The sequence below is a fragment of the Uranotaenia lowii genome, chromosome 3, assembly GCF_029784155.1.
Source record: "Uranotaenia lowii strain MFRU-FL chromosome 3, ASM2978415v1, whole genome shotgun sequence".
Taxonomy (NCBI): Eukaryota; Metazoa; Arthropoda; class Insecta; order Diptera; family Culicidae; genus Uranotaenia; species Uranotaenia lowii.
The window spans coordinates 221985854-222013252 of record NC_073693.1 but is presented as its reverse complement, the minus strand read 5'-3'; the positions used below and the strand labels follow the sequence as shown (position 1 = coordinate 222013252).

Genomic DNA, 27399 nt, shown 5'->3' with positions numbered 1-27399 from the left:
GTACCAAATTCCAGAGGTTGAAATTAAAAAACCACAAGAAGCATTTAACAAAGACATGTGGTTGTGACTGTTCATCTTATTAAACTAAAATAAGTCAGTTAGCTATGGATTTTATATGAAATAGGGCTCTTTCGTTACAACATTTTATTTTCAGTCACATTTTCAGCCAGAGTAGTGAAATGGCCAATGAAAATGTAAAGGATTACTCTTACCTACACTTGGCTAAAATATCCAAACGACTCGCCACTCACTTTTTAGCAAAAACGTGTAGCTAACAACAGCTATTCGGCGGAAGGTGGAAAGTATCGCATCATCAAAAACCCATAAACAGAGAGTGTCTCTGGTTCTTTTACCTTCACCTTTCCCTAACCATCCACCTTGAATCGTTGTCGTCGTGGCTAACTGGTTGTGGCCTATATCTCCCGAAGGGATTCGCCACCAAGTTCCGGGACAGTACACGGTAAAATGTCATAAACATTCATGAAAATAAATTTTAATATAGTGTCAATTTGAATGAAAACCACTCTCAACGGCGGACGGACGGTTGGATTTAGATTCGTTTTGAACGCAGTCAGATCCGGATTCGAGCTGCTGCTTTTTATCATCAACGCGATTAGATTTATTATAGCGATTCCATTTCATGTTCCCTAGGGATGCAATTAGGGGACAGTGATGGTAATGCGATTCGAACTCTTACGAAATCAATGTGGTGCTGAGATTTTTACCCCCTCCACAACTGGCTCCATAGCTCAGTTGGTTAGAGCGTCGTGCTAATAACGCGAAGGTCGTGAGTTCGATCCTCTCTGGAGCCAATTATTTTTTGCAATTATTAAATTCACACTGTGGCGAATGGCATAAAATTGCGTGTACACAGAAAAAAATTGTTGCATGTGCTTTTTGTAATAAATATTAATTATTGAAGTTTTTACTTCTTTGCAAGGACATTTCGGTGTGCAATCAACTAATTATCTTACAGATCACAATTTTACAATGCTTTTGGTGTAGTATTACAGGAACAACAGTAAACTTACAGTTTTTTTCCTGTAGTTTGTCCGCGATTTCATGTTTTCTGACACCTGTAGTTTTACTTTGATTAAGTTTTTCAATTTATTTTGGCGTCGTGTTGTTGTCCTCAAAAAAAAATTATCCCTTCACATTTATCATATTGGAAGGTGAGGCTCCGGCGAGATTCGAACTCACGATCTCCTGTTTACTAGACAGGCGCTTTAACCAACTAAGCCACGGCGCCGCGGTGAGTGGAGGGGGAAATGTTGTCAACAAAATTTTCTATTCGTCTATTTGGGATAGGTGAAAACGGAACGAAGAAAGAAGAAAGTTACCTGCATGCCTGACCTGAATTTCGAAAGTTGTCCCCCTTCGAAGAAATCCCGAAATAGTTCCATACATGTCCAGGTATCTGCTAAGTTCGATGATTGAAGCAGGAAATGTCAGCCCAACCGGATAGGAAAATAATCCTATTTATCTTTCTCATAAGAATGCGAACTTTGAAGAAACACCCCAAGAGTCATTAATTTTAGAATATTTATGCCTACTCAAGATTGATTGACCTGTTGTTATTTTTCTTTCCTTAAACTCTCTGGCTCAACGAAGTGTTGTTGGATTTTCTGATGGTTTAATTTTGATCGTTATCCAAACACAACTATAGAGCTCCTCGCGAAAACTGCCACCACCAAACCACGCTTTGGCAAGAATGTTTTCCACATCAAGCTGCGGTTGATGGATGATGCTACGATATCTGCACATATAGATACCTACATGGACAAAATGACCCCACGCAAAGCTACCACTCACTATCCATGGAAAACCGGAATCGAGGATATGACCACAGAATCAATAGTGCGAATATTGTGTACAATCTTTGGACATAAATTTTGCCTTTTCACTGGCGAATGATGCTTTTTAAATCAAAAACAAAATAACTTGAAATTCCACATAAATTTGTCTTGAAAAACGTTTAAGGGAGATGAGAAGATCATTATAAGAGTCGACCCAAACTGGGGCCCTCATAAAGAGGATTTTGTTTGTCTATATTGACACTTTGGCATGTTTTTTTTTCAATTTTGTTTGCTTCCAATTTTTGTGCCCTGAACCTGATCCGGCTGCTAATAAAATTCGACGTTGTCGTCGGCAATTGGTCCAGGACCAGGAGGTTTGGCAGTATCTTGCATGTGCACTTGTGTACATAAATGTGACCATTTTTTCAACTCTTTCCTCATGCTTTTTTTACTCGTTTTTTTCTGGTAAACATGATGAAGATGACAGGACCCAAGGTCTTGCAAGGTGAAGGCTTTCGGGGATGTTCGAGTCGAGTGTCGCTTATTCCATTTTCACTTCCTACATTAATATAAGTTGGTAGAACATACATACCTAGACGTGGCGAATGCTTGGGGTGGGCAATTGTAAATATTTGATGACATATGTTTTATGCTGGGCTATTATGCTAATTGAAAAAGGGATATTGCTGCTTAATTTTGTATCCCGGAATGTAAACGCTCTATACGGTAAATATTTAATGTAGGGTTTTCCTTGCTGAATGTTAACAGCTTTCAACTTCCTCGATTGGCAACTGATCCAACTGATACATTTGTATTTCAGTTCAACAGTTGAATGGTATTTTTATAAAGAATTTGTTACAATGTTTTCACATAAGTATATGCTTGGTAATTCCCTCCGTATCATAACATTTAAACCGTTTAAACTGTTGGAACATGTGACTCATTAACAAAATATATAAGGTAATATTTTTTTCTAGAAAAGGGAAACTCAAAATAAATGATAGCACAAAAATGTTATGACTCGCCCAGTGATGAATCATGCATTAACTTAGATGTTCATTAAGTAGATCGGACGTATTCTGAATATTCTTAAGATGATTTGAAGATTAATGATTTGAAGATAACTATGTAGATTGTGTTGAGAATGATATTAACCCACCAAACTGCCCCCAGCTTCGCCCCATAGAACGATATAGGCCTATTGTCAAGAGAGTTTTCAAGAGGATGGTAAGGCCAACAGGAACATGGCGGTTTTCAAGAAAAATTGGAATGCTGCGGCCAAGAAGTGTGATCAATCAGCTGTACAAAAACTAATGAAACGCGTCAAGTCGAAAGTCCGAAAATATTACCAATAATTACTTTTTTACTTGTACTTCCTGTATTTTACTTGTATTTCTTGAAGAATAAGCTTTTCAAAACCCTTCCGAACTGTTTCTTTGTTTGAATCATCAACAAAGAACAACATGTTTACAACTTATTTTCGATACACTCCTTAAGTCTTCCGACAGTGGGATTATTCTACGTCGGTTCGCAATAACAATGTTTCGGATTCATTATTTTATTTATTTTTATTTATTTATTTATTTATTTATTTATTTATTTATTGCCATTTTGTAACGTAAAATACAACCTTATAACTTGTTACAATGTGTTATCCTGATGTGTTTTCCTAGCCAAATTTTCGTTCGTTCTTTTTTTATCATAAGATTATGTCGTTTTTAATCTGCAAGTTCTGCTAATAAACCCTTCTTGAATTCTGACCTAGATCTAATAGATTTTACATGGAAAGGAATAACGTTCCAGTTAACGATACCTCTCACGAAAAACGAGTTACTAGGTATATGTAGTAAACAGAATTGTTTTGGGGAATAACGAAACGTCCTGTTCGAGAACTACGTAGCGGTACAAGAAGAGATCTTAGATATTCCGGTCTACTTGAGGATATTTAGAATCCTATGAATAACAGTAACGGATCTGAAAGCATGAAATCTTTCGAAGCGACATCCTAATAAATCTCTTTGAAGATGTGAGACGTGGGAAAATCTTGTAAGATAAAAACATAGCTGACGCAAAAATTCTTCTCATAGATCTCTACGAGGCGTTTTGATAAAGAAAATCACCATAGATGAATAAAGGATAAATAAAAGACTTAAGGCGGAGTTTCGTTGAAGTATTTAAATGTTTAGTTGTCAAGTAGAGCTTTTTCAAAGATCCATATACAGTAGACTGAGTCATTTGGGGACATTTTTGAATTTCTCAAACCCTGGGGTTTAAAAAGCTTCGTCTTGGTCCAAAACTCATTCATGATTTTTTGTTGAATTTTTAAGTAATGTTTACATGAGTAAATTTCAGCTTTTAGGTTTGTATGGGAAAATTGAATATTTTGTACTGAAAAATCAACATAATTTTTGTTTCCCCTGTGGAACCGAGCCAGCTGACAGTTTTTGTGCCAATTTATAAATTTCCAAAAGGAAATTTTCCACTGAACAACTTTGTCGATGACTGTAACTTCGTATCTTATTAGGCAAAAAAGTTATTAGCTGTTGAACAGAGGTATGTCTTTTCGCATTGATAAATAATAAATTCAATTGACATCACTGCTCGAGTCTCGCGAAGTATTGCATGAAAAGTAGCCATGCAATACCTCGCTACACAGAAAAAAAATTGAGTGGTCATCCCAAAGACGCTGTCATGATAATTTTACCATTTCAGCGCTATAGTATTTTCAACCACGAAAAGTTTAACATCGATTTTGTGAAAGTGCGCATGAAACAATATTGAAATTACTATGTACCTGGTAATTTTCGATAACTCTCAATGTTTGTTGTCGAAAATACTATGGTCATGATAATTTCATCATAATTTCTATCACAACCACCGTCCGCATAGTAATTTAGACATTGTGGCACCAATTCATATCAACAAAATACTACGCACATCGTACTTTTGAGAACAAAACATATTTGACTCAAAAACATAAGTGCGTATGATAATTTTACTACGGTAAACATTCTTGTTGTTTACACTAATTCAGGATCATTATTCATCAAACCCGTTTGTAAAAAAAACTAATTTTGAGCTGCTTTATAGTTACATTACTTTGAAAATCATTCCAGAGCATCGGGAGAACACACTAACATTGACCGACGTGTGTCGGAAGTGTGAATTTTCATGTTTCAAATAATGTCATAATGCATGCATGCAAATAAACAAACAAACATAAATAGTAATTTTACTATTTAAATCAAGCTCCTCGCTCATCCTAATCTTTATCATAAGGTGTCGTACACAAATTACGTAACGCAAAAAATCTAGAATTTAGACCCCCTCCCCCCCTATGTCACAATAAGTAACGTTTGATCGAACCCCCCTTCTATAGTTACGTAACGCTAAATACCCCCCCCCCCCCATATTCAATTTTGAAATTAACAGTAAAAGTACACAAAAGTTTATTTGATGCATTTTTATTCTGAAACGTGTAGTATAAGTGAAAAATATCAAAAGAAAAAAAATTTAAAAAACAGCCTCGGTCCAAGTTGGATTCATGTGCTCATCAACTGTGACGACAGGGAAGGTATTTGAATCCTCCGCCACATCTGATGTAATGCATTGTTCAACGTCGGAGTCATCATCGGTCCAAACAAGTTCATCATTCTCCTCCACCAGCATCTCATTTTCTCGTCTTGCGATCGTCTTGGTGTGTCGGCGTTTCTCAAGCACTCCAGTCTTATGCACCTTTTGATGGTCTTTGAGCATTACTTGAGATGCAAAATAAAGTGAACACGTTTTGCAAATTCTTGCCTTCAAAACGGACTGCTGCGATGGGCAATATGCATCGTAGGGAAGTTCTTTGTAAGCCAGTAGTGCCCTTGGAAGAATGTTCGACAAGATTACAGTGTTCCGAACAAACAGCGATGGGAAGCTAACGTTCACGTCTGTAGGGTTTGGAGCTTTCAATCCATCCGGGGTTTGCAGGAGAGGAACAGGAGCAGGCAAGAATTGATGCTGGTTAACCCAGAAATAGCTGCTCCTTGGCTCCTTGCAGCAGTTCCTGTCGTTACACTTGACAACTTGCAAGAAGTACTGTGATGTCCTTACGTGACGAGCAAACCACTCGGGTGAATATTGCTCTAATTCTGCAGAATCAATTTGTGAGTTAGTGGGCTCAATGTATTCTGCTTTAACGGGATGTCCATCGATCATCAAATCATTCCAAACATCTGACAAAGCTTCACCAGCATATTTAAAATTCTTCGCTTCCAGTTCCGGATCATTCGTTCTCAGTTTTGCGTCCAAATGTGACCCATAGTGGTCGTGAGGGAGAATCAACCCTGAGAGTTCCCGGGAGAGGGGTGACATGCGCCGCTCAACGCGATTGAATGCACTCCGTCCGGGAGCATTGGTTGCAATAAACATTGCATCAAGGTTCAATTCCCGGAAATGGTGAATCGCCATATCAATCACCTTTTTATAACGGGGGTTCTCATCTGGGCCGCCGTCAACGGTAATAATAACAATGGGCTTGATCTCTCCTTGATAACGCATGATCTCATCGAACTCTGGTAGTTCACACACCCTGTTGAAATCCAGTCCATGGGAAAAAGCTGTTGACGAACAGTGTTTCCCTGAACGCACCGCAACGTATGTGGGTCCGCTGTACCCAACAGCTTCACTACTGCCTAATTGTCCAGGTTTAATTATGCATCCGGCGATTACTGAGGGAATCAGTTTGTGTTTCGGAGCCACGACAAAATCTTGGTCCGGCAGTCGTACCCGATACTCGAGATGCATAACAATCGGTGCTTGTTTATTTGCAGCTGTGAGACCCATAACTACACGTGCCTTGTCATCCTGACTCAAAAAACAAACCTCATTGGGTCCCAACAGCGACGCAATTTGCTCCAGCATGTTAATACTTGCAGTGCAAAATTTCCCGTCTGTGTGTACCTTGTGACAATCGTTCTTTGCTTTTAGAAGTTTCACCGGCACTGTATGTACATGACGCTTTCCCTCAGTACTGTTGGCCCGATGAGGCAACAAACGTAAGTACGTACCCATTCGGCTAATGTGGTATCCTTTGCTTTTCAGAGCTCCAGACAGTTCTGTAAGCGTCTTCACGCTACGATATCGCTCATCCTGGCGCTTTTCCGCAGCTGCTGATCCGTGCATTGCAATGTCCACGATTGCTTTAAGCAAATCTGGCTGCCGATCTTCTAGCGTTGGTCGACCTGCAGAGATTTGTGGTTTTAAATGATCCTTGGCTTCGGGAATCTGCTCGAGTAGGTTTTGCATAGCCTTCTTTTTCTCGTCCCGGAACCGCTGCTGGCGCTCTTGAGCCAGGGTTTTGGTTTTCAATTCAGCTTCCTTCTGCTTTCGTTCCTTCAAATGCCCGGTCAATTTTGCTTTGTCTTCCTCCGTGAGCATTCCGCAATCTTCCATTTCTCTGAGTTTGACCTGTAGACAAAATTTCGATTTTCACTCAGCTATAAGATTACTTTTAGATTGAGTATACTTACGATCTCAGAATTGAGGTTTGCGAGGTCCGATTTTAATTTGTCCTGAACATATGCAGGGCGCTTTCTGGCTGGTTCCGGTGTGTCATCTTGATCATTTTCCGGTGGCTGAGGTGCTTTGGGAGATTCAACATTTGATTCCAACACTGTAACAGGCACTTCCTTATGCTTTGGTGCACTTTTACTTGCCTGCCCCCAGAATTTGAGCAGCGAACCTTTCTGCAGAGTTGATTTTCTTTGAATTTCGGAGAGTTGTTCAGAAATCACTTGTTGCTGCGTATCCGGATTTTCTTTGGATTTGTTCCAAATAAACACCGCCTCATCCTGACACTTCTTCTTGCTGCGCTCAGGATTAGCTTTAACGATAGCGTTGTAAAGGCGTTGAAACAGGTCGTTTTTATCCATTTTGCGGTCTTCTGGAAACTGAATGAGATGCAATTAATGACGCGATTATATTACAACAATGAAACTCACTGTGGTGAATTGGTTTATTAATTTTCTTTTTTTACTCACTCACAACACAACTTTCTTCTTCAAAAGACGCCAAAAGAATGACCGTTAATTTTCCATTCAATTGCATCCAACTTCCTTCACTCACACACTCAAAGCTGCTTGAATGAATTGGTTTCGTTCAATATTCCGCAATGAATTCATTCAACAGCCCACTGATAAAACGTATTCCGGGTTGCCAAAGAAACTTATTTATAAAATATAATAAATAATTGTTCGCGAAATATGAAAGTGAATAGTTTTAAACATTTTTCTTGATATTATTGTTGTTTCACCTATATCTACCACATTCACTTCTTTCTATTTGAGGAAATTGAACACAGTCAGTTACACTGCACATAAACACTGAATAAGCTGCAGTCGGTGACGTGACAGAAAAATGAACAAAACAGAAAAGCTCATTTCGTTTCATTCGCGCAGTGCGCACACAAACACATAAACGGTTTTTCTGAATTAAACTTTTTTTACACAATACTTAACCAGCATTGACGCTTTCGAACAAAGGGTGCGTAGATTTGCTCGCCAAAAAAAGAAAATTACAATTCTTTTCATTTTTTTTCCATTCATTTGTTACGTAACTGAACCAAGTACCCCCCCTCCCCCCTATGTAACAGCAAGTAACGCAGATTTTACCCCCCTCCCCCCCCTACATGCGTTACGTAATTTGTGTACGACGCCTAACACATACTAGTTTCATCATGAAACATATTAATTTTACTAGGGACGAAGTAAAATAATGCATCATTTCATTGACAATTTTACTAAAACGCAGTCGAATTTACTATGCGCAGCCAAATTGAGCACATGGTAAAATAGCTATGCGTAAGGTATTATAAACAACAAAACATATTTGACTCAAAAATATGGTCGCCTGTTGTTCGTATAAACCACGGATTTAGTAATTTTACTATGCTTTTTTTTTGTGTGTAGGCACCCAGCAGGGATGTCCATTGAATTTATTGTTTATCAATGCAAAAAGACATACCTCTGCTAAACAGCTTATAACTTTTTTGCCTAATAAGATACGAAGTTACAGTCTTGGACAAAGTTGTTCAGCGGAAAATTTGCTTTTGGAAATTCTTAAATTGGCACAAAAACTGTCAGCTGGCTCGGTTCCACAGAGGAAACAAAAATGATGTTGATTTTACAGTACAAAATATTCAATTTTTCCATACAAACCTAAAAGCTCAAATTTACTCATGTAAACGTTACTTAAAAATTCAACAAAAAATCATGAATGAGTTTTGGATCAAAACGAATCTTTTTAGACCCCAGGGTTTGAGAAATTCGAAAATGACCCCAAATCGACTCAGTCTAATATACAGGGTTTGTCCGAAAAGTAATAGTACTGATCATGATGGCTCTAGTATGGTGATCTCATATGCCAAATCGCCATTCCGCCATATTGAAAAAAGTTTTGACAGCTGGCTGTAGTGTTTACGAAAAAAGGGGTCCAGGGATGCCAGGTGTTAGAGATAAAAAATCAGATGGCTAAAAAGTGTGTATGTGCACAAGCCAATCGTAAACGAAAGATCAAAAGATTCAAAACCGTACTGGGGTTTAGTTTATTTTATTATATTTAAATTGAGTTTTCGGAAAAAAAGCAATGATATCCCGAATAGACCAAGACCATGGTTCTACATTGTAATAACAATGGTTTTCGTCTTAACAATGAAAAACAATGTTAATTCTCGATCCCTTCAAAAAGTAAAATTTGTGTTGTATTGTGAAATTATCGTAAATATGGCGATAACCATGAAATAGATGGTTAATTAATAATATTTCACTGTATGTATTACCTAGATAGCTGGGACTTCAAGATGAGCGTGTACGGTTTGTTGTCAGTGTGAAAATTTTCTTTTTTTGTTTACGCGTGAGTGCAGGTTTATTTTAAATGATTTTTTTCGGTTTGAGATTCATTATTTCGTTGAAAATGTATCCGAAGTTATTCAAGGTAAGTTTCAACTACAATCAAAATGAACAACAGTATAGTACATGACTTGTCGTTTTTATTTTCAGGAGAATAAGACGTTTTCATGGATCAGATTTCTAAAAACTTTTCCGAAGGCCTCGGCTGTTCACACGGATCATATGGAAAAAACGGGACGACCGCAGTGCAAACAGCACAAAAAATGTTTCTCCAGTTTTATGAGAAATCCGGGTTATAAAATGAGTAAGTGTAGAGATTTGTTTAATAAAAAATTAAAATCAATCCATTTGTTAAGCAAAAGCAATCTATAATGATGATGGACATAACCCAAGACTAGCGAAAAAATCCCACCATTTACAAACCCTGAACAAGAATTTTTATTTCACCGGGCAAACAATGGAAATAAACGGATTTTCATGGTTTTACCATGAAAAAATGGAAGCTGTTATCACCATGAACTTTATATTTATTAGCTTTCTAATGTATGGGAAATCGCAATTTTTTTCATGGTCACGCTGTATAACAATACCCCTTTTTCATGGTTATTTTCGTCAAAACGATGAAATTTATGGTCGTAAACTATGAACTTTAATGTGTTTTCACGGTATCGTGGATCGTAAAAGTCATGGTGTAAACCATCACATTCATGGTATTGTGATTACAAACTTCATGGTTTTTTCACGGTGCAAGTCTATTCGGGATGAGTATATTCAATGAATTAATTTGTATTCTAAACACTTTTTTATAATAAAGTTACAATACAGTTCGGTCTATCCGTATGTTCCGAAAAAGAAAAACTTTTCATTGACCGTTATGATAGAAAGGATCTTAAAGGGTGGAACAAACAACCAAAACCCTAAACCGAATGTCGCTTGTTCCTTATTCTTGTTACCTTATCCAAAGAGCTATTTTGTTTCCCTCCAATCGAAAAGTGTTGGATGAAAATAAAAGTAAATCGGTTCTGCTAAAGGAATGCTATAAATTCTGCTATTGATAATTTTCATGATTAAATGATAAACGAGTTTATGGTTCGAAATTTTTTTTTCAAATAACTGTTGCATCATGTAAATACTGCTTAAGCCTTTTTTCAATATTAACATATTCAGTTAATCTACCTTCACCACCACCCACGAGCAGCGCTGAGCTGGAGCTTTGCTGCACTTGAGGATGACTAGCAATTGGACAGCATCACCTGCAGAATCCTTCAGGGGCTCAATCCATTCCGGACAATCAACAGTCTGCAGTGGATCGAACTGATTCCCCAACCCACTCATCGGACTTATCGTCATGCTGCTCAGGCGCCTAACGTTGCGCCTATTTTCCTATTTCAGCTCATCGGTCCCATCATTCAAAAGTGCCAAAAACTTCATCTGATTTTCCCAAATGCTACCCATCAGATCCGGATTACTCGATTGGATCTTCTGGAGCAGCGATGGCAACAGACGGGGGTCCTCCTGAAGCAGCTTTTTCATCTCGATGAAGATCGGATGTTCCTGCAGGAGGGCGCTTCTCGGACGATGGAATGTAACGCCTCGCCATGTTACCATCCGATTCGATGACTTTCTGCTGCTTCTAGATAGCTCTTGAAAGAAAAAAAGTGTTGAATAAGCATAAATTTGTCATAAGTAATGCAAAATTAATGTTACTCACCGCTACCGACAAAGCTGGCACCGTCGTTTATAGGTCCAACTTCTTCCAGCTTTGCTTACCAGCCCGGAGCTCAGCCGGAAGATTTTGTTTCGATTCTATGAATTATATTTGCAAAAATCAAGGCGAAATCTTTGTCTAAGCAATATCTTGGTGATTGGCAAAACTTCGTGTTTTACAAAAAATCAGAGCACCTGGCATCCCAGCCAGCCAGCAGCCAGCCGAACAGCCAGCTGTCAAATTTCGGCTCCTCCTCCGCATCCAACCCTCGTCTACTTTTTGCCAAAGAGAGACCACCATATCTAGAGGCATCATGGTACTGATTGTTTTCCGCCTCTACTGTACTTCGGAGCGTGCGTGCGCCGGCAGGATTAGGTAGAGGGCTATAGAACGAGTGGCTGTTCGATTGTCTCCTAGCAGTCCTAGCAAAGGAAAAACCAGAGAGCCATTTTCGTGCGACGTGTTTCTGTGAGTGGTGCAAGCCGAAAATGCAGCATTCGTTAGACCAGAAGTACGTGAAATACTGTGTTAAACTTGGTAAATCTGCTACAAAGACGTTTGAAATTATCAAGCTGACTTACCAAGATGTTGCTTCAGCAAGAAGTGGTGTGTTTCGCTGGCACCAAGCCATTTTGGAGGGCCTTTAAGAGGTCTGCGATGAAGGTCGCAATTTCAATTGCTGGAAAAAACAGCAAACGTTAATGCTGGTTTCCAGCAATTCAAATTGCTGGAAAATCAGCAATCCAGATTGCTGGAAACCAGCTATTTCTTTCAACACAACCGGCAGTATTTAGTACGAAATTTATACTTCAATTCAAAATTACAGTTTAATATTGGCTGTGCATATAATAAGCAATAAAAACAATTATTTTCTCCCATTTTCAATAAGGGATTTATTTATTTAAAAAAAAAACTTTTTTTTACAACTTTCTAAAACCGGCTCTGGGGTGGCCGCTTTATGCCGCAGTGTTGATCATCCGCCACCTGTAAAAATAGTTTTGATTAGTATCTTCTATGGAATATCTACCTGTACAATAAAAACTTACCCTTGACTTGATGCCTGGTTGCTAGAATATAGAGGAAAATAAAATAATTATATTAATTTAACCTAAATTCGTAAAATAGAATCTCACCTTACTTCAGCGTACGAAACAAAAACAACTCGATTGCTGATTTTCCAGCAAACTAGATCAATTGCTGGAAAGTCCAGCAATTTGAAAACCGATTGCTGATTTTTCAGCAAAAATGACAAGCACATAACCGAATGCTGGAAAATCCAGCAATTTGAAAATCGATAGCTGGTTTCCAGCAAAAATTTGGATTGCTGAACGTTTCCAGCAATTTGTTTTGCTGGAAATCGAGGCAAAAATTTACAGTGTACGCTTTTCAAAGGAATTAACTAAACTTTGGGGTGTTCAACCTATTACCGCCCACTCGACTTTTTCGGGTATCGATAATGTTTTCTTAAGGAAAAACTATCTAACAACACGGAAACTGTTCTTTTTAGCATTTTCCATGTAACCAGGGACCGTAAAAAAACACACTGTGCTGTGAACACTGTACGTGCAACAAGAAATCTCATGTGCTGATACATAAAATTTTGTGTGCAACACTTCATTGTAACACGACACAATTTGGGTGCAGTGCTGTACGAACACAGCACAGTTTTCAAACGTGTTGTGTTGGGAGACGGCACTGTGTTTTTTAAAAGCAACACAGTTTCCTAGTTTTCTTTTATATACAATGTCGGAATCGGGAAAACGCGTGAAGAGTCTCCTCGGGCAGGATCTTTTCAACATTGATCTTGCAAATAAAGTAGGTACGTGTAAGTTGTAAGTTATGTGGTCAAACATTGAAAAGCTTGAGAAACTGGGTGTTTGTTCGCCATTATACTACCAAACATAAACAGGTTTCCTCAACACACGGTTTATTGAGTGCTGGAGATGAAGACAAACAACCGGAAAAGTGTAGATCCATAACAATACGTATGAGCAAATCTACTTACCGAAAGTCGGTTCTGGAACTTATAACAGTTTATGGGCTAACGCTTGCTGCTTTGGACTACCAGGCTATGCGCAACTTGCATGGTCCGATTGAGCAAGGATTGATTGAGAAAAAACTCGACTCTCGGACCATTAAAGCGCTAATGAAAACTGCTTACAATCTTATAAAATTAAGAATTTCCTCCCAGCTTCAAGGAAGACTAATCTGTCTGAAGCTCGATGTTGCTACCCGCTTGAATCGGCACATTCTTGGAGTCAATGTCCAAATAATCGATAAGCATGAATTAAAATATTATACACTAGCTATGGTGGAACTTAAAGCTAGGCATACCAGTGAAGTTATCAAAAAACAGGTTCAAATTGAAATTCCTGTTTCATATGAAACTGAAAATTTCAAACTTATTTCCGGAATATTTAGTACAATCAGATGCTGTGCCCATACAGCTCAGCTTGCTGTATACGATACATTGAAAGCACATAATCTGAGTGAAAATATTTCCCTGATAAAAATTTTTATAAAAAAAAACTAAGAAAAATGCCATATCGAGCTATGTTTAGGAACAGACAAAAAGCGATTCCAAACTTGAGCTGTGACACCCGGAATTCGGCCTTCGACATGGTCGAGCCATTGATCCGGGAACAGAAATTCATAATGGACATGACAAAAAACGATGAAAAATGTCACCTCACCGCATCACAGTGGGATTTTGCAGTAGCTTTTGTTGAAGGATTTAAACCAATGGCGAATTTCACTAAGTGCGTGCAATCTTTTCAGCTTACATTTGGAGATTTTTATCTCAACTGGTACAGGTGTAAGCTGTTGCTAGAAAAAATAGACAATTGTTTTTCGGGAAATTTATACGAAAACATGACAAAGCGAGAATATTCTCTATTGGAATCCAAACCTTTCTTAGCAGCTATTTTTCTTGACCAGAGGATAAATTTTAGAAACAGTTCCCTGATGACGGATGATCAGCGATCTTGTGCATTGGTATGATAAACTATTTTGATAATTGTGCTTTTGTTCTAATTATTTTTATTAACAGGAACATCTGAAAAACACATGGAAAATTATGCAACTTGTAGCAAAGGCTGATGGCATGGAGATAGAACCTGGCGAAGGTTCCAGTAATCATGGCAACTACGATGTACTCGAAGAGTATCTCCAATCACACGATACATCCAGTGAGGAAAGATCTTCAAATGAGTTCTGGGACCAGGTTGAAGATTTAAGTGGATTTAACTCGGTCTCCACGATTGTTCCTCGAACAAGAACAAACGATTCTGAGCTATTGGTATAACCAAAAACCAACAAGACCAGATATCTACAGATTGGTGTCTGTTGTTCTTTCGGCCCCAGCGACACAAGTGTCTGTTGAACGCGCGTTCAGCTCACTTAACTCTGTCCTCACTCCCTTACGCAGCAATTTAAACGAATCTACGCTCGAGCAAATACTGTTCATAAAACTGAATAAAGAATTTTTAGAAGATCTCAAGTTATAAAAAATTCAGTTTGCAATTTGTTTACTTACTTTTAATATTTTTAGTTACATACATACTTTTCATACTTATTCTTTGATAATAAACTAGCTGAATAAATATAATTGAAAGAAATTAAAGAAAATTTGTTTTGACAGGTCCTACCGGCTTCCGAGAAATTTTGGCGACAGAACACTAGCGCCAAAATAGATTTTACGGACTGAGATCTAAGCTCAAATTGTGTAATCTGTTACCCACACTACTGCATAAAAATCAAAGCAGGTCGCGTTTACTTTTTTGTTTACATCCCAGTTCTCTTTGTTTACACCACAGCACAGTGGTCAAAGTTGCAAAAAAAGTGAATTTTTACAAAGTTGTTTAAATGTGTTGAATATATATGTAACTGAATTGAACATTATGAGCTTGTGGAATATATGCCAGCAGTTTTTTTTTTTTTTTTGTAAATTCTTTATTTGAAACGGCTCATACCTCTAGGCTTTAAGGAGCCAAACTCGTTTTGCATTTTTACAATTGGTATGCTTAGCTTAACACTTGTTTAGAAGAGAAAGAAGGATAGAAAGGGAAATATGAAAATAAAAAGAATTACAGCTGAAGATCAATAGCTTTTAGGAAAAGATATATTTCGAACATGTAGTCCAAATCCATCACAGCTAACACATCCCTCACTGGAACGTCAGGTGGTTTTCCTCGGGCCCGAAGGGAATCTATGAAATTCGCTCTGGCGACAAGGTGGTCCTCACACGATCAAACAATATGTTCGATGTCTTGGTATCCTAGGCCGCAATCGCATAAATTGCTGCCAGCAATATTTATACGATAGAGTACCGCATTCAAGGAATAATGATTGGACATGAGACGGGAAAATAAACGAATAAAATCCCGACTCAGATTCAATCTATCAAACCAGGGTTTAAGGCTTACCTTTGGGATAATCGAGTGGAGCCACCGACCCAACTCATCCTCGTACCATCTGCGCTGCCAGTTGACAAGAGAGTTTCTCCGAGCCAAGAAGTAGAATTCGTTGAATACGATTTCACGCTGGTAAATGTTGCCTTCCATCGCACCCACCTTTGCAAGGGAATCTGCCCTCTCATTGCCTACTATTGAGCAATGTGAGGGGACCCAGACAAAGGTGATGAAAGAGCAACGTCTTGATAATGTAGTCATTATATCTCGTATCTTTTCGAGGAAGTACGGCGTGAACTTTCCAGGTCTTATAGATCGGATCGCTTCAACAGAGCTGAGGCTATCAGTTATAATATAGTAGTGTTCAACTGGTCGTGATGCGATACTATCCAGAGCGCAATGAATAGCAGCTAACTCTGCGATGTACACAGAACATGGTGACTGAAGACTGTATGAGGCGCTGAAGATTTCGTTGAACACTCCGAATCCTGTTGTTTCCTCTATAAGTGATCCATCGGTAAAGTACATTTTATCAGCATCGACGTGTCTATATTTAGCTTCGAAAATTCTTGGAATCAAAAGTGAACGGTGCGTGTCCGGGATTCCACGGATTTCCTGCTGCATAGACAAATCAAACTGGACAGAAGAATGGTCGTAGTCTGGGCTACAAACACGAGTTGGAGAATACGAAAAAGGGTTTACCTGCATTGACATGAAGACATGGTATATAGACATAAATCTAGTTTGAAGATTTTGCTCAAGTAACCTTTCGAAATTCACAATCACCAATGGGTTCATGACCTCACACCTGATGAGGAACCGGAGTGAAAGTAAATTGAATCGATCTTTCAGGGGGAGTATTCCTGCCAAAACTTCAAGACTCATATTATGCGTTGAGGGCATACAGCCCAAAGCGATGCGGAGACAACGGTATTGGATACGCTCGAGTTTGATTATGTGAGATTTGGCAGCTGACTGGAAGCAGAAGCTACCATATTCCATAACTGAAAGAATGGTCGTTCGGTACAATTTTATAAGATCTTCTGGATGGGCTCCCCACCAGGTGCCAGTGATTGAACGGAGAAAATTGATTCTTTGTTGGCATTTTCCTTTCAGATACTCAATGTGGGCTCTCCAGGTACATTTGGAATCAAACCAAACCCCAAGATACTTAAAACACCTCGATTGAGTGATCGTCCTGCCTAGGAGTTGAAGCCTAGGTTGAGCAGGTCTACGTTTCTTAGTGAAAACAACCATCTCCGTTTTCTCTGGAGAAAACTCAATCCCAAGCCCCAAAGCCCAGGAAGACAATCTGTCTAAAGTATCTTGTAAAGGTCTGTGCAGATGAGACTCAGTAGATCCTGTGACAGACACCACGCCGTCATCTGCAAGTTGTCTTAGAGTGCAGCCTTCAGAGAGACAGCTGTCGATGTCACTTACGTAAAAGTTGTACAAAAGTGGACTCAAACATGAACCCTGCGGGAGGCCCATGTAAGAGGTTCTTTTAACTGCAATATCTCCGTGAGCAAAGTTCAAATGTTTCTCACATAGCAAGCTGTATAAGATGTTGTTCAATAGTGGAGGCAGACCCCGGGAGTGCAACTTGTCAGACAACACCTCTATTGAGACTGCATCAAAAGCTCCCTTTATGTCTAGAAACACTGAAGCCATTTGCTCACGTTTTGCGTACGCCATTTGTATCTCTGAAGACAGCAAAGCAAGACAATCGTTTGTTCCTTTGCCCCTTCGAAACCCAAATTGAGTATCTGAAAGGAGACCATTTGTTTCCACCCACTTATCCAATCGGAACAAAATCATTTTCTCCATCAATTTGCGGATACAAGACAACATCGCTATCGGGCGGTACGAATTCGGATCGGACGCAGGTTTCCCGGGCTTTTGGATAGCTATTACTTTCACTTGTCTCCACTCTTGGGGAACAATGTTATTCTCCAAGAATTGATTGAATAAATTTAACAAGCGAAATTTAGCGGCGTCCGGAAGGTTTTTCAACAAGTTAAATTTAATTTTATCAATTCCCGGAGCAGAATTGTTGCAAGAGAGGAGGGCAAGTGAGAATTCTACCATCGAAAAGCTGGAATCCAGACCACACCTATCTGGAGGCACATTCCGGATTATTTTTTGCACAGGTGTAGAATCTGGACAGACTTTCCGTGCGAAGTTAAAAATCCATCTTTGTGAATATTCCTCACTTTCATTCGTTGATGATCGATTACGCATGCTTCGTGCCACTTTCCATAAGGTGCTTAAGGATGTTTCTCGCGATAAACCACCCACAAAATTCCTCCAATACGCCTTTTTCTTCCCCTTGATCAATTTTTTGAACTGATTTTCAAGGGAAACGTATGCTTCAAAATGGACAAGAGTTCCATGTTTTCGAAATTCTTTAAATGCTGCTGATTTGTCCTTATAAAGCTTGGAACACTGGGGGTCCCACCATGGATTAGGAGGCCTTCGACGCACAGATGATTCTGGGATGGGTTTTGTTTGAGCGCAAACTGCACTATCGTGTATCAAACAAGAGAGAAAGTGGTACTCTTCCAAAGGAGGTAAAACATGCATAGAGTCGATGGCTGTTAATATTTCGTCCGAGTACTTTTTCCAGTCGATGTGTCTTGTAAGGTCATATGTCATATTTATTGTGTTTGAAGAGTTGACCCCACTGGTGATTGTGATTTCGATAGGCAAGTGATCACTACCATTAGGATCATGGACCACCTTCCACTGGCAATCAAATGATAGTGAATTTGAGCAGAGCGAGAGGTCAATTGCACTTTGTCTTGCAGGAGGTTTAGGTACCCGTGTTTTTTCACCCGTGTTCAAAACTGTTAAATTGAAACTGTCGCAAATGTCATAGATAAGAGTAGAACGACTATCGTCAATTTGTTCTCCCCAGACAGTTCCATGTGAATTGAAGTCACCCAGGATCAACCTTGGCTCAGGAAGCACTGAGCACAGGTCCTCTAAGTGACTTCGATCCACTGCAACTCTCTGAGGCCAGTACAAACTGACAACACATAAGTCCTTACCTCTTATGGTTGTATGACAAGCAACGGCCTCAATTCCGCCCGATAAAGGAAGGTGAATTCTATAAAAAGAGTGGCACTTGTTGATCCCCAAAAGCACCCCTCCATAAGAATCGTCACGATCCAGACGGATGATATTAAAATCGTGGAAAGAGATGGTAGATTGAGAAGAAAGCCAAGTTTCGGACAACGCAAAAATATCGCAACTAGTTCTATGAAGTAAATAATTCAGTGAATCCAATTTTGGAATAAGACTACGACAATTCCACTGTAGAACAGTGATATCTCCGACCTCTCGGCGTAAATTAGCCATCGAGAGAGACAAACACTGAAAGGAGGGGCCAAGTTTGCATCAACTGCGTTAAAAATGTCTTTATTATAGGAAGCATTGCAATAACAATTCCTTTGATGGGTTCTGGTACGTTAAAACACGAGAAAATTCCGTTCAAGATGTCGGACAACTTAAAAATCCCAGATTGAGTAATAGATTCTGGCGTTAGGTTAGCAGATGAGGTTTGCGATTCTCCCGCAGTCGATGGTTTATTCTGTTGGGGAATTTTCCCGCGAAAGCCTGGAGGAACTTGTTTTTCATTTTCCGAAAACGATGAATTTTTCTCTACTCTTATTGAGGAGATAATCGTAGGAATTTTTGGAGGTATTTTGGAGGAAGGCACTTTTGCACGCTTCCGAGAGCCTCCTGCAGAGAGGACTGGATGAACCTCATCAGCCGTGTCTGTGTCCCCGGTGTCCTCATTATCAACTGGCAGCAATGAGAAAATATTGCTAGGTTGAGATTGGGTCGGTGGAGAGGCGCTCTTTAATATAGCGGCATAAGAACGTTTAGAACGCTCTTTTAAAGAGCGCCTCTGCTTATCCCTATGCCAGCAGTTGTTTTAATTTTTGATATGTTTATTTGAAACAGTTATTTGCCCCGTATAAATAAAACATTGATTCTGTACGAGACCCTCATTTCAAAATTAATTCAATCAAAACTTGGCTGTTTAACAAATTTGAGAAAATGAACTTGAAAATTATTCGAGTAGTTTCTTATTTTACATAAATTTGGTATGAGACATCCTTTCCTGTTTCACAAAGTGACATGGGTTATTCAAAACAATAAACCATCTATTACGTCAAATGTTCAAGTTTAATGAATTACAGTAAAAATGTAACAATTGTAAAAACCTGGGTAACTGAGCAGGACAATCATGATGTTTGGCTTGCAAGATTCTTTCCTCCTGGGATCCCATATCGGAAAGTCCGTCTGCTGTACAGCTGTATATCGATTTGGTTTGGATTTGAAACATAAATTTATACACTTCCATCCTCCATCTGTATAATTGGTTCTTCTTGAATTTTTCGTTAGCCGGATGCTAAGCTGAAATTAAATTCGTTGATAACACATTCCTGAATCTCCTTCTTGCATCCTGATTTGGATTCAGAATCAAATTTCGTTCACTTTAACTTACCGGGGTAGCGAATTTCCTTGAATTTTGATGAATGCTAGGGAAATCCGGTCCGCTGGCGAACGATCGGGGTCAGGGTTGACTGGAAACGGTCAGTTGCAACAAAATGTTCCTTAAAAAGTGGGAAAGAATAACAATTCACCCATAGTGCAAAATGATTGGCGTAAACAATGAAAACAAAAATCTTGTTTGCGAAAAGTGACGTTTGTTTTCAATGTATTAGTGAGAGATGCAATCTTCAAGTGCAAAGCTTGGATCCCATCTCGTTGGATGGCAGCACCATATGCATTGTGTTGTTGTCTCCGAAGATTCGTTCGTGATATAATATGCCCGATCATCTTGATAGTTAGGGATCTTGGTTTTGATTAAAAGAATAACTGATGAATATAAATGGAACGACACAACAGATGGTCATACTCAAAACGAAATGGAAATTATGTACATATATGCGAACGTGGATTTCTCCTAACTTTTTGTTGTCTTTTAAAGTTTAATAAACTATCAAAACATTATTTTTTAACATAAATGAAAACTGATAATCAATTAGCATTAAAATCATTCAATAAAGTTATTTCAACTTTCGCTAATCGGTTCATCATTGTGGTAATGCTCTAGGGGCCCGGAACCATGCCATTAGCGCGAAGCATTTTTAGACCACTGAGACCGACGCTTTTATGAATCGGTCCATCAGCATCAGAACTCAATTCAAACAGAAGTTATATTTCATCAAAACATTCTACTTAAATTTCGTTCTATGATTAATTTATCAGTTTCATGATTGTTTAAAAAATGTTTCAATGGTTATATGAACTCAAAAAATAACTACACGGTTCTAATTATCGAAAACTGACTCGTTATGCTGATAAGTTTGGTACGATGTCAGAATTATCAAAATGAGATATGATTTTTTTCTATTCGATTGAACGATTTCATCGAAATTATTTGTAGTTTAGTTGATTACCGTTTTCAAAGCATATTCGGAGAATCTGAAGTTCTGAAACTAACATAAGTATTTTAAATTTAACAATTTAGAAAGCTGCGCTTTGCTTTACAATTAGGAAAAGTAAATGTAAAGTTTGATAAAATGTAGTCAATTTAAATGTCATGAACAAACCTGGACACTCCTGTAGCATTAACCCAAATTTCAGCTGACCAGTCTGAACTTTTTTCGAACTTATTTTGTCATAGCTGTGGTGTTGTTCAAGATTAATCTTCCCAAGGTTTCCAGCTAAGAACAAATAAGTAACCGCATTTGAACTTCCGGTGAATAATATATTTTTTTCTCAGAATGTTTTCATGGCGAGCTTTTCAGTCCCTAAAAGATACTTAGAATAAGTTATATTTTACCTTCCACTTACTTTTCTCTTCATTCAGTAACATGTGCGCTAAGTATCAATTTTTGAATTAAATCTCAAAGCTTCAATTTTCCGCATTACAAATACTAATGGCATTACAATTTAATTTACACTCGCGACAAACTAATTTTTTTTGGGGAGGGAACGGGTGATCGATTTCGGCTTTCGCCATAATTGAACACTTTGACTTTTTCTTGCACCGATTACTTAGATTGGAGAATATTAACAAAAATTGAAATATAAAAAATACATTCAAATGACGTTAATTCAGAACAAATTGTTTTTTTTTTTTTAATTTAAGCCTTCCGGCCTGTCGTACAGAAACCCTAACAATTTTATTTAAAATTTTGATTGCTGTTGCAAGGCTCGAATTCTCATGAGTATGTTCAGAATGAGTGCATGCTCGTAAAAAAATATAAATATTTCAGTTTAGTACGCATGTTAATTAATCTTATTCAGATTAAGGGCCATTTGTCCGATAAACCCGTGTAACAACCCGTCCCTTCAATTCCATTAACAATCAGAAAAAGGGTAGGCTTAATAGCGGCACGTTACCCAATCATACGGGAAAGTTGTGCCACCATAGCTAAAATAAGTAGTTCGTGTTCGTTCTGTAAACACTGTGTCTAATCTGAACACAACACAATTAATGTGTTGTGCTACATTCAAGTGTCGCACACATCGTCATCTGTGTCAACACTTTCGATTCGATGTTGCACACAATGTTTTTTTGTAGACTGTGTTATGTATCATCCGCAACACAACTAATTTGAACAACACAAACACAACACGATTTCGTTTTCAGTGTGCCGTGTCAAAAAATTGTGTTGCACGTACTGTGTTCGTGCTATTTTTGGTCCCTGCATGTAACGAGCTGTCAAAACCACATTTTGGATCTTGAGAGAATACATTTTGTGAAATTTTTTCCGCAAATTTTGTATAAATTTTAACAAAGTGCGTTGTCTGACAAAATGATGATTCCCGGCAAACAGCCTCGGGTAACCGAGTACTTTCTGCGATAAAACATCATACAAATACAATACATGCGTTAAAAACAAAGAAATTGTGGGTGACCGGTCATTAGGAACCAACACTTTTATTTATACACCAATTACCGCCCATCACTAAACTCATTAAAAAACAACAACTATTGAAAAAATCGAAAATTTTCCGATGCAAATCTATTCTAAGAAAATAAAACTATCGTTTCAAGTCGATTTTAGGTCAAATAGATTCTATCTAGTAAATGAAAAACCGTTTTGCCCTAGGAGCACAGTAATGCTTAGTTCGCTAACAGGCGTCGAATTCAATAATTTGACCGGATACGAAAAATCAACTATTTTATTTCTGGCTATAGTTAGCATAATTAAGTGATGTTTTTTACAGTGAAATGGTCGAACAAAGATGCCGACACAGAACACAGGTCTTATTTTTGGAGAAAACATCCCAGTTTTTCCAAATACACACAAAAGGGTGATTTTGGGCGGTAAATGGTGCCTGGGCGGTGAATGGTGACTTGATGGTACCGAGTTTAATACAGAATTTTGCGTACATCTGGTCTAACGAACGCTGCATTTTCGGCTTGCACCACTCACAGAAACACGTCGCACGAAAATGGCTCTCCTGATTCTTCCGTTGCTAGTAAACAGCTGAACAGCCGCTCGTTCGATAGCTAGGAATGCCATCTACCTAATCCAGTCGGCGCGCGCACGCTCCGAAGCACATTCGCGACGGAAAACAATCATTCCTATTTTTTCCAGACAAACCCTGTATTTTGCCACATTGGAAGGTTAGTTGGTGGTCCCCAGAGAAATTTTGTTCAAAAATAACTCCAAGATTTTCAACGTGGTCTACGAACGAAATTTCTTTTCCATCATAATAAAGATTTGGAGGTAAGACAGATGGAGTTGACTTGTTGATGAAAAGTGCTTTTGTTTTTTTTCTGGATTAAATGACAGAAGGTTATCAACAGCCCACTCGTGGATTTTTGGAAGATCGTTGTTCATTTAAGCACATAACTGCTGTAAGGAAGAACAACCATCAGTACTTGCGTATATATATCTGAACATCATCAGCAAAAAGATGCACTGAGCAGAACTTCAGAACCAAAGGAAGATCGTTTATGAATAACGCCTAAAATAGAACCTTGAGGAACCCCCGAATCAATTCCTGAGAATTTGGTCCATCATCGCACCTAGTGACTGATGATTTTTGGTCTTTCCTGTAGGGCTTTTCCATGGACATCTCCGACCTTCGACAACATATTAATTCACAACACTTCGGTTGATGTTTTCTTTGAACTTCGGCACAGTACCCTGTAATTTGAGTAAAATCGGATTGATATATTGAAGTTACCTTTAAAATGAATAATTACCTTGTAAATTTTCCAGTTTTTGTTGCACGAAATCAAACAAAGTCCGACCGCCTCGCACAAACTTATCAACATTTACTCAGTTGTCGCCTTCAAGCACTCGAGTTCTGTGAGTGCCGAATTTTCTTACGTGTGAGCAATCGTTCCGCAGATTTTTAAGTTCATTAGATCAGCCGTCGGCTGCTTCATACATGTGGCGATGTCTGAGTAAAAGGTAGCCCCGGGCTCTGGGTACCTATATCAAATTTAGCAAGTACAACTGTGGTCGATGTTTACTCTTGGGCTGGAACTCACGAAAATCGGTTCAGAGGGTAACTGAATTTCCAATTTGATGATTTGAGGCGTCGCTTCGAAAATTGATATCTAAAGATGAAGAAGGAAAAATATTGAAATGAAAGAAATGAAGCTGTTCATTATTTGATAGGTTAAAGGCACAAATGGAACCTCCATCCATCTAGACATCCAACGGATTTGACTGACGAAGAGTGGATACCTGGATCAATATCAAATTGCGAACAATTTACACATCCTTTTCCATTTCTATCAACCTCATATGAGTTTGGGTTCAAGTTACGAAAAGAAGATGGTGCATTTATGACCTTTTTTACTTTCTGTATACATCATATAAGTTTGTATGAATACAAAACTTCAATTCCATTGTATGCACTTTGCAGTATCTATTATGATTTCGACAGCTATAAACCCAACAGCATGTTTATATGCCCTCCAATATTGTTACGACAGATATTATATTTGCAATCGTTTCTTCATTAGGGCGAGACAAATGGATATTGACAGTAGGATTGGTCGATCTTGGATCGATCCTTGGAAGATCGATCTTTTCAACTCCGATTTTCGATTTTTTGGATCGATTCTTCGGCTAGGAAAAAATCGATTAGATCGGTTTATTTTCGATTCGATCTTTCGATCTTTTTTTTCTTATTTAGGGAAAAAAGGGCATAATGGCCACCTGAAGGAAGCAGCTTATTTAACCCTAGAAAACAGCTATAATATGTGAGTTACATCATTGTTTCGTGTTCAGACACTAAAAAAGTCAATTTCTCAATTTGAAAAAAGAAGATATAAAGCGTTTTGTGCCGTGGAATCTAGCAGAGAATATAATTTGATAAAGTCAACTGATTTATAGAGCAATAGCTTGACTAGTTTACATCTGACGATTTACTTATTTATAAGGTGTCGGAGAGATAATAAAGAAAACTAAGTTTTTTTCAATAAGCATTCGTGATTAGTTGGAAAATTATTTTAGAAATTTTTAATTCATTTCAACACAATTTTGAAAATTATTTCCAAACCTTGTGAATTGGGCTCAGGAAGATGTTTGTGGTTGATTAAGATTAAAAAAAAATGCTAGAATCCGCTAATCTAAAAAAAACAGCGATTTAAAAAAAAATCTTCCGCATATTTTGTTCGATGCCTCTCATATACAATAAAATCTTGAAATGATTTCTTCTAAGCTCTAAATATTTATTGTCAGTACATTATTTAAAATATCAAGTATCCGAAATATTTGGATTTTGATAAGTGTTGTTTTAAAACACTAGTTCCAGTTTACCATTCATAAAAGTGCTTGATTTTTTTTCTTTCCTTATGTAGAAAGGTCACACAAATTTGAAATTTTGTGTCTTTTTTGCGTATTTTTAATAAATAGCAGTTCCCTCTTGATAAAAATGGAAAAGATCGATTAATCGGAGATCGATCTTCAAGCTCCGAATTTTTAGATGGATCGATCCCAGAACCGTTCATCTGGATCGATCTTGGAGATCGATCTTTTCCCGAAGATCGAACAATCCTAATTGACAGATTAAATATCTCTATGCCATAGTAACTCCCTCGAGATTCTTTCCGAAGGGCGACGGACGTCCTGATGAAATCCAGCTCTGGGCACCATCCTGTGACAGCTTCATTGCAGCAGCCCATTGTATGTCAGCCTCCCGAATCACCAAAAAGGATGTCGAGAAACATCGAGAAAATAAATATGGCAGGGCGCTACTTACTGCTTCCTTATTTTCCTCCACCCACTCCCCGAAAAAAGGGAATGAACTAAAGAATCCTAAACTGCGGTTTCTCTGGCTACCTCTAATCCTTATTATATTGCCATGGCAGAAATTTCGCTTGCAGGCAGCATCTCCCCATTGAAGATCTCTTGGGAGAAAGAGATATAGGAAAGATTTTAGGAACATGAATGTGTGAGCTGTGATCAATTTTGCTGATGGGTAGTGGACAAAAATATGGTAGGAATACATTGATGTAAATATTTGCTTGTACTTTGGAAATGGTTCGAAATGAGATTTAAACAACAAAATTTAAATAGTTATTCATGAAGCTATTTGAAAGAAGTGTTTTTTTTTTCAGCACGAGTAGAACATTTTCTAACGAGACATGGGAGCTGGATAATAAGGTTAAGTGCTGAAAAAAATGAATTTTGCAACGAGTTGCATACACAATTTTTTCCAATACCGTAAAATACCCTTCAGAATCAAGTTTGTACACCTGCAAAATCAGATATGTTTCCTTCCAAATCAAAACAATGTTGAAAAGGTCTACTTTTTCACATTGTTTTTTTTTTCGGTAGCAAAAGCCTTTTTAAAAACAAGCTTCGAAATGAAAAACGGATATTTTAGTGCGGAGTGGCAAAAAAGAATATTGGAATGGACACGAATGATAATAAAAAAATAAACAAAATATGGAGATCGAGTGCGGTCCGTATCATAAGTATAAATTAAGGCGTTTGGAAGAGCAACTAGCTCCTTATCATAACCTTCTTGTCCCTGCTATTTAGGGCAAAATACTTCTTTGGAGATGCGGGGCATCGATCCCCGTACCTCTCACATGCTAAGCGAGCGCTCTACCATCTGAGCTACATCCCCTTGTGAGAAAATTTGCCATCACACCGCTGATCCTTACCTGCACGCTACTGTACCGACGATGGACAGATTGAATCCCTAGAATTCAATTAGCCAAATCGCCACCAAGAGTGTCTCCCTACCAACTATCAATCTTCGGTGAAATTCGTCATTGCCAGGCTCATGACCGCACAACTCGAAGGTGATATAGAAAACAATCCTGGTTGGGTCGGGAAGGCCATGGAGATGGTGCCGCACCCGTCCGATGAAAGTGGAAATTAATTGAGTTTTCCACAGATTTTCTTTTGCGCTGTTTATTGTCGCTAGCACCTCTCAGATTCGTTGGCAAAAAGGTTTCTCACAATTGAATGAAACCAAACACACACAAAAAAACAAGAAGTAGGTACCAAAATAAATTCGTCGTGACCGAGTATCTTGACAAACTTGACAAGTACCGAAATTAATGTTTACTGATAATCAATGGAGCGAAA

At 38.3% G+C, this 27399-nt stretch overlaps 3 non-coding genes across 3 annotated transcripts; 1 reads left to right on the top strand and 2 right to left on the bottom strand.

Moving 5' to 3' along the window:
* The first annotated feature begins 738 nt into the window (after nucleotides 1-738).
* On the top strand, nucleotides 739-812 carry Trnai-aau (transfer RNA isoleucine (anticodon AAU)). The gene has a single exon. It is a non-coding gene; the product is annotated as a tRNA-Ile (tRNA).
* A 363-nt stretch (nucleotides 813-1175) lies between these two features.
* On the bottom strand, nucleotides 1176-1249 carry Trnat-agu (transfer RNA threonine (anticodon AGU)). The gene has a single exon. It is a non-coding gene; the product is annotated as a tRNA-Thr (tRNA).
* Nucleotides 1250-26859: 25610 nt separating this feature from the next.
* Trnaa-agc (transfer RNA alanine (anticodon AGC)) lies at nucleotides 26860-26932 on the bottom strand. The gene has a single exon. It is a non-coding gene; the product is annotated as a tRNA-Ala (tRNA).
* Nucleotides 26933-27399: the final 467 nt, after the last annotated feature.